This window comes from Somniosus microcephalus, chromosome 14 (genome assembly GCF_052327205.1).
Source record: "Somniosus microcephalus isolate GS21.2 chromosome 14, FLI_Smic_1.0, whole genome shotgun sequence".
Classification (NCBI taxonomy): Eukaryota; Metazoa; Chordata; class Chondrichthyes; order Squaliformes; family Somniosidae; genus Somniosus; species Somniosus microcephalus.
Genome location: NC_141000.1, coordinates 58035820 through 58044201, shown reverse-complemented (window position 1 = coordinate 58044201; position 8382 = coordinate 58035820). Strand labels below are relative to the sequence as shown.

At 42.9% G+C, this 8382-nt stretch overlaps 1 long non-coding RNA gene across 1 annotated transcript; it reads right to left on the bottom strand.

Moving 5' to 3' along the window:
- Positions 1-770: 770 nt before the first annotated feature.
- Positions 771-8072, bottom strand: LOC147107504 (uncharacterized). Its single transcript, XR_015080820.1, has 2 exons — positions 7202-8072; positions 771-2109 (listed from the first exon to the last, which is right to left on the bottom strand). It is a non-coding gene; the product is annotated as an uncharacterized LOC147107504 (long non-coding RNA).
- Positions 8073-8382: the final 310 nt, after the last annotated feature.

The following is an 8382-nucleotide window of genomic DNA, read 5'->3' as shown; positions in this document are numbered from 1 at the left end:
AATGGTAGAGTGAGGGATGTGCTGGGCGATGAGGTTACAGATTGTGGTGGAATACAATTCTGCCGCTGCTGATGGCCCACAGTGACTCATGGATGCCCAGTTTTGAGCTGCTAAATCTGTTCTGAATCTATCCCATTTAGCACGGTGGTAATGTCACATAACATGATGGAGGGCGACCTCAGTGTGAAGACAGTTCTTTGTCTCCACAAGGACTGTGCGGTGGTCGCTGCTACCAATACTGTCATGGACAGATGCATCTGCAACAGTTAGATTGGTGAGGATGAGGTCAAGTACATTTAAGGAGTTATTTTACAACTTCCAAAAAAAATATATTCCCCTGAGAAGGGTGTAAAAGAAAAGACAGCCATCCGTGGCTAAGTAAAGAAATTAAGGATAGTATTCGACTATAAACAAGGGCATATAAGGTAGCCAAATCTAGCGGGAGGATAGAGGATTGGGAAAACTTTAAAAGACAGCAAAAAATAACAAAAAGATTGATTAAGAAAGGGAAGATAGATTATGAAAGTAAATTAGCAAAAAATATAAAAACAGATAGTAAGAGTTTTTATAGTTATATAAAAAGAAAAAGGGTGGCTAAAGTAAATGTTGGTCCCTTAGAGGATGAGACCGGGAAATTAATGGTGGGAAATATGGAGATGGCAAAAACACTGAATGAATATTTTGTATCTGATGTAAGCCCCCAAAGTGTGGACTGAGTGATATACACAGTCGACAACACTGGCTTGTTGTAAGAAAGACAGACCCAATAATTGAAGTAAAAACGGTTTATTCAGGCCTGGGGAGCTATGGCTCTTGCGTCCCAACACAAGGCTCCAACTCCACCGAATCTCTTGAGGTTCACACAGTTATACAAAACTTAAGGCCCTGCCCTAAAGGCGGGGATAAGCTTATTAACATATACAGAATTATAGTTAAATTGTAATTATAAAACCATGACATTCCATTCTTCCAGTCGCTTACAAATCTCACATTTCGTTATCAGTTGGTCTTGTTACTTTCTCATGACCCGGGCCTCAATTTTATTACTTTACGATCGTCCATTTGCTGTTGTCAGATGGCTTGGTCTTTCTAAGTATTTCTCTAAGATAGTAGATCTTTCCAAAGCGGGCAATCCGCAGACTTTCTGTCTCTCTCTCTTGAATTATTTCTACAGAGCAAAAACACTTTAGTTAGTTAAAAGAATAGAACCCTATTGAGCTTCACACTTAACAAACCCTTAAGTGCAAGGGTGTCGACTCGCGTGGCCGAACCCATATATCTCTCCCTCTTTCTAAGGGGTTGTTTTGACAGTTTTAATCTCTCCGCAGTTAACCCATAGTCCTGTTTAAACCTTATCTGGGTTTATACAATTTTTACAGACTTCTATTGTTCAACTCAGAGCACAAATTAACCTATTCCCTCCATTTTATATATTGGTGTTATAGATGAATCCTGGTTTGTTTTACCTTATTAAATCCAATTTTTAATATCTTACTTCAGTCCTCCCTTTTGACCTTTGGACAATTGCTCCAAACAGGTCAACGTGTATTTCCACTTCCTGGTGTCTGCCAGAGCGTGCACTCCCTGGCCTTCTACCAGTTTAGGTTATACATGTATATATATCTTATCAATTTGGAGGCCGACTTCCCCCTCTGTGGTATGGTGGTCTTTCCTTTACGGTGGTCTTTCCTTTAGGGTGGGCTTTGCTTTATGCACTCCGTCCGGTGTAACCATTCCCGGGGCCCCTTAGACCCTACACTAATGGTTGAGGCTTTCCTGCTCAAGCCTGTCCCTCATTCCCACGTGGGGTGTGTGACGTGCCAATTCGAGACTGTCATCACACACCAGTCCTCATTCACCACCCTCCTTCTGCCACCCTCCTTCTGCCACCCTCCTTCTGCCACCTCCATCTTACGGTTGGCCGGCCCGGTCTTTAATTACCATGCCCAATTAATCCCACATAATTTCAGGGCTTCCCATCGCGTCTTACACCATTTGCCTTGGAGAGGCAGGGGAGTTGTCCATTCTTAACATCGCTACCTGCCCCTCCTCAGGCTCTACTTCCTTCACCACACCACTTTCGGCCTTACTCATTCTGGCACAAAGGCACTGGAGAAATAAAAATACACAATATATCAGAATAACAATCAAGAGGAATATCATTATGCCTTGTACCACCGAGGCGCCCACAGTCCCCGACCATCCTGGTCCCCAATTATCAAAATATGAGGAAGTGGGTGAGTTTCCTCTAATGTTGCACTAATGTCTTTTTGTTGTTTCTTTAAGCCTTCTTCTATTTTATGATAGTACTTTAAAATTTCCTTTGTTTCCTGCCGTAACTTCTGCCAAGCTTCCTCTAACTTAGGAATTGTCTTGGGCTCTGGTATGACATAAGTTTCAACCCTTTTTAGTAAGTCTCATATTATCAAATGACCAGGTTTTCCTATCTGTATAGGTATCTTTAGACCAATACAACGGTTTGGTTGGGGAATGGTATAAGCCATATCTTGATATTCATATTTCTGTTCAATTGTGGTGACACAACAGGTCCCATTGTTCCTTGATGCTACCCAGGTCCGGTGTATCCCCTTGGGTGAACCTCGAGGGTGCAATTGGTAATTTTCGTAAATCCGTACTCTGATGTGTCTCCCTCGGTGGGGGGGTGTGTGCACACCCATGTCCTTCCCTTGTGGTGGCACCCGTCCACTACCACCCCCCTTTAGGTTTTATTCTTCTGTTTATTATCTTCATCCCTTTCCCAAAGCACCTTGGTAGGGACATCATGATATTTAACCCACTTTCCCTTTGTACTTCTCATATATTAATCACGTCGTATCGGAGTTGTCCCCCTTCTGGGAATTGTGGGATGGCCAGTACAAAGCCAATCATCTTAGTCCATGGGGTCAGACAATCACCTGCCCGGTGTACTTGTCCCATTTTACATTCCTTACATAGGCTTTTATTTGTGTCAATCCAAGGTTCCAGATCCTTATTAGTAATCCAATCAGGGATCTGTCCATTATTTATTTGCCTCATATTATGCTGAGCATTCGACAATAGCCATGAGCCCTACGTGGCACATATTAGTTCCTTATCGGTTTGGCGAGAAGCATTATTAAGTCTATCAATAATTGTATTGATTGTTTCTGCATGGGGGGCTACTATCTCTTCCACCCCCGACAATTGCATTATTGTTTGGTTTCCCTGCCAGTGTCAATTGCTGGCTATTTCCAGTAGCTTGTTTTAGTAACTTCTCTATTTTTGCTTGTAATTCTTCTACTCCTTCGTTTACTCCTTCTATGTCCAAGCTATTAACTGTTGCTAACCCGGCCGCATACCCTGCTCCGGTCGTTTCCAATACTCCCCGTTTCTTACATCTTTGTAAGATAGATTTTTTTCTCCTGTGGATCCTCTAATTGTTTTACCCACAGGGAGTTCCAGGTTTGTTTTGTATCTCAAAAGTACTCATATTAATGGCAAGCTTAGTAACTCTATGTGCTACACTAGAATACACCTCATCCTGTGTTCTCCTTATTACTAATCCCCCTCGATAATGGCAATACTTATATTTATCCCTAGAATCAAGGCGAGGACGCTCCATCTCATTCCGGACGTCCAATGTTCCTGTAATTACAAAAAGGGGGCTGGTCGTCACCAGCCAGTTAGAATTATTCTGCTCTTATACATTTTATCAGTTCAAAATGCTGTACATCTGGTTCATTTCTTGTTCTGTGGCTCTGTCCCCAGACATACCTGAAGATGCAAACTATGGCATATAATATCATCATACACAGCCCTATCATTGATATATGTAGTAACTCCCCTTCCCATTCTTTATATCTTCTAGTATACTCCTCACTCTGTCAAAAAGGGCACCATCTCTGGTTTACTCATTGTCTTTCTTATATATTTTTAACTGAGTCCAGTGTTTCCACCTTCCTTTACCCGTTCCAGACCCATCTACATGAGCACATGTGTCATTATTCATTAATACTTCATAAGGTCCTGACCATCTGGGTGCTAGCCCTGGTTTGGCTGGTATTATTTCTGCTATCACCTTGCTATCGCTAAGACCTCCTTCTGGTCGTCCCGTGTATCCTGTTCTCGATCCCGTATAATCTGTTGGTCTTTGGCCTCATGTCTCTAACTATCTGTCCAGATTTATCTTTGGGTAACAGGACAGCCTCCCCAGCAGCCTCCCTGCCGTTTGAGACGGTGCTGCAATTAGTTTATAAGATAACTTCCATTTATCAAATCCTAATTTTCCTTCTATTACTGTGGGGAAATATCAGCTTAACATTAAGAAACTTAAATTTAATAATGTCCAATATCTTTAAATTCTATTCAGTAATACTGAAGTTGTTACTTGGTGAACTCAAACAGCTGTCAGTGGAAAGGGTTAACTCCTTCGCAGGCTTTTGAAGGTGGAGCTAAACATTATTGCATCACTCCACGCAACCCAAAAAACATCCCTGACTGAAAGACAGTTGTGGTTTCACACTTTGATTCAACATGAACATTTGGGCTTCATTGGTCAGATTCCCTCTCTCAATTGCTCGTTTAGCTGCCCATCCTCTTCTGTGCTTTAATTTATTATTATGCACTCTTTGGGTAGGAGAGAGATTCCTACTCATTCCTTGATTATATTCTTGTCTCTGGTGTCATATATCCCTGCCTACTCCCGCTATCATGTAATCAGACACCACCCCAAAGGCATTCCGACTATCTATATAGGTTTACACATTTTCCTTTGGCTACCCCCCTTTGATCAAATCCTGTATAGGCTGGGCCATTTCTACTTTGTTTCCCGGGCCTGCCTGTTTGTTTGAGTTATAATCTGGGGGCCAGTACACTTCATTCGCTTTAGGGTCGACTAAAGCTCCTACTTCTCGCAGTATATCTATCCCTAGGATTGTTCCTTCCGTGTTCTCGCATACCCACAACTGTGTAGGTATTATTATACATCCAATTTCTAGTAAGACTGTTTCGCTCTTATAAGCCCTGATTCTTCGTCCACCGATTCCTGCTATACTAACTGAAAGTTTCGTTCGGGGCAAGGGTAAGTCTGTCAATGAGATTGTGGCTCCTGTGTCTATTAACATTTTGCACTGTCGGCCCCCTACCAATACGTCAACAAACATCCTCGGATCCCCCTCCCCTCTCTGGCGCGGTCCCTTCCTGCTGCCATCCCTAGAAGCTTGCGAGCAATCAAAGCACGCAGCCAGTCCTAATGCCCCTCCCATCTGTTTTTGGGCATTTGTCTCTTCCCTTGTGTCACTATGTATCCTAGGTAGACTACTTCATCCTTCCCTACCTATACCTTTCTAAGGTTTAACTCTAGTCCCGCCTTCTATAAGGCTTCCAGTACCATAGTCAATTAAATATTGTAGAGGGACCTGCCACTATCGGATATTCTTGCGGAGTGGAGTTATCTTATTCAATTCGGACTACACCAATTTACATCAACCAGAATTTCACTGTGGCCACAATGAAAGTCTGGTTTTAATAGGTTAATTTACCTCATAACTTCAAGGTTAGATCTTAGACTGAAACTTAATCTTTCATTAAACAAACTTTTTGTTGCTCTTCTCAGTTTTTACACTCCAGCTTAACTTAAATTGTAATAGGTTTTTTTCATTCTGAGGGCACAATCTTATTTGCACATTCTTAAACTTCCAAAATCCCAGACCAGACAAAGGGGTTAAATGCTTTTACTTTAACACAGAGAAGTGGGTGGAGCTACAACACACAGCAGACAGTTCTTTTTCTTAACGGACAGATTTTCAGACAAAGGAATATTGAATCCTCTTAAACATTCCTAATCAGGAAAACATCCACACTCTCACATTTTTATACAAACTGTAATTTCAGCATATGTCTAAGGTTCCTTTCACTCAGCAAATCTCGTGTTTTACTTGTCTTGGTACAGATGCTAATAACTTCCATGTTGGTAAAGCTTTAAGTTTATCTTTTCCTTCCTTTTTAAATCTGTGACTCAACAGCTTTCCCTAGTTTCCAAATCCCTGTTTGTTTTTTTTTTGTTTTTTTGCTGGGTTTCAAATTGGTTCGCCTGCAAATTAGATCTTTTTCCTTCTTTATCTCTCCCTTCTGTTTCAATTCCTTACATTATCTGTTGCCTCTTTATCTTTAGCTCCTCCCCACCAAGCCTTTGGCTCTCTGCACTGTTTCTTTTTATTTTCCAGGAGTTGGGTTATAGAATCCAGGTCCCTTGAGGATTCTTCTTCCACCCTCTTAGTCATAACTAACTGCTATGTTTCACGCATAATTCACGATGTTGAGGAATTAGGTTTGTACGCTACGTTGTTCGCCCCATAGCGTCACCTTCATTAGTTTCTTGCTTTCTATTAGTCACTTCGTTTCGTTAGACACACACCAACCCTTTAGTCCCGAGGTTTTGGTACTGTGGGGTCTGTAGCTCCCGGCATCCTACTTGATCCTGGCCGTCACGTGGGACTACTGTCCTCTTAATTCAGGCTCAGGCTAGGTGCTGGGGACAGACCTCACCCTTGTCCGTTCTAACCTCCTTATGACCGCAGGGTTTTATCTCATTCACTCACCACGGTGCACCCATTCATTCAATTGTTGAGATTTCGCCGTCTCACGGATAAAGAGGATTTCCCGCCTCCCCGGGGTAGGGGTCTTTCCGCCCCTGTCGGTTCGCCTACCTACGGCTAAATGAGGACTTCTCTGCCTCCCAGGGTTTTCCGCCCCGTCGGTTCGCCTACCTACGGCTAAATGAGGACTTCTCTGCCTCCCGGGGTTTTCCGCCCCGTCGGTTCGCCTACCTACGGCTAAATGAGGACTTCTCTGCCTCCCGGGGTTTTTCCGCCCCGTCGGTTCGCCTACCTACGGCTAAATGAGGACTTCTCTGCCTCCCAGGGTTTTCCCGCCCCGTCGGTTCGCCTACCTACGGCTAAATGAGGACTTCTCTGCCTCCCAGGGTTTTCCGCCCCGTCGGTTCGCCTACCTACGGCTAAATGAGGACTTCTCTGCCTCCCAGGGTTTTCCGCCCCGTCGGTTCGCCGCTATGCGGCTTAGGGAACACCTTATCCCTATCTTTTTAACCGCCTTCAATTAAGGGTGTCTTTCTTTTTATAGTTCTTTTATACGTCGATTCTGACTCACCGTCTCGCCAGCGATTAACCCCTAATTTTACAGGTGGTAATTAAAACATACTCACCCGTCTTAGGTTAACGCTGTCCGAGAGTCTGGTTCAGAACGCACATCCCATCCTCGTCGCCAATTGATGTAAGCCCCCAAAGTGTGGACTGAGTGATATACACAGTCGACAACACTGGCTTGTTGTAAGAAAGACAGACCCAATAATTGAAGTAAAAACGGTTTATTCAGGCCTGGGGAGCTATGGCTCTTGCGTCCCAACACAAGGCTCCAACTCCACCGAATCTCTTGAGGTTCACACAGTTATACAAAACTTAAGGCCCTGCCCTAAAGGCGGGGATAAGCTTATTAACATATACAGAATTATAGTTAAATTGTAATTATAAAACCATGACATTCCATTCTTCCAGTCGCTTACAAATCTCACATTTCGTTATCAGTTGGTCTTGTTACTTTCTCATGACCCGGGCCTCAATTTTATTACTTTACGATCGTCCATTTGCTGTTGTCAGATGGCTTGGTCTTTCTAAGTATTTCTCTAAGATAGTAGATCTTTCCAAAGCGGGCAATCCGCAGACTTTCTGTCTCTCTCTCTTGAATTATTTCTACAGAGCAAAAACACTTTAGTTAGTTAAAAGAATAGAACCCTATTGAGCTTCACACTTAACAAACCCTTAAGTGCAAGGGTGTCGACTCGCGTGGCCGAACCCATATATCTCTCCCTCTTTCTAAGGGGTTGTTTTGACAGTTTTAATCTCTCCGCAGTTAACCCATAGTCCTGTTTAAACCTTATCTGGGTTTATACAATTTTTACAGACTTCTATTGTTCAACTCAGAGCACAAATTAACCTATTCCCTCCATTTTATATATTGGTGTTATAGATGAATCCTGGTTTGTTTTACCTTATTAAATCCAATTTTTAATATCTTACTTCAGTATCAATCTTTACAGTAGAAGACACTAAGAATATCCCAACACTGGACAAACAGGGGGCTAAAGGGGGGGAGGAGCTAAACATGATCAAATCACTAAGGAAGTGGTACTCAGTAAAATAATGGGACTCAAGGCGGATAAATCACCTGGACCGGATGGCTTACATCCTAGGGTCTTGAGGGAAGTGGCGGTAGGGATTGTGGATGCATTGGTAATAATTTTCCAAAACTCCCTGGACTCGGCAAAGGTCCCGGCAGACTCGAAAACTGCTAATGTAACACCATTATTTAAAAAGGGCAGTAGACAGA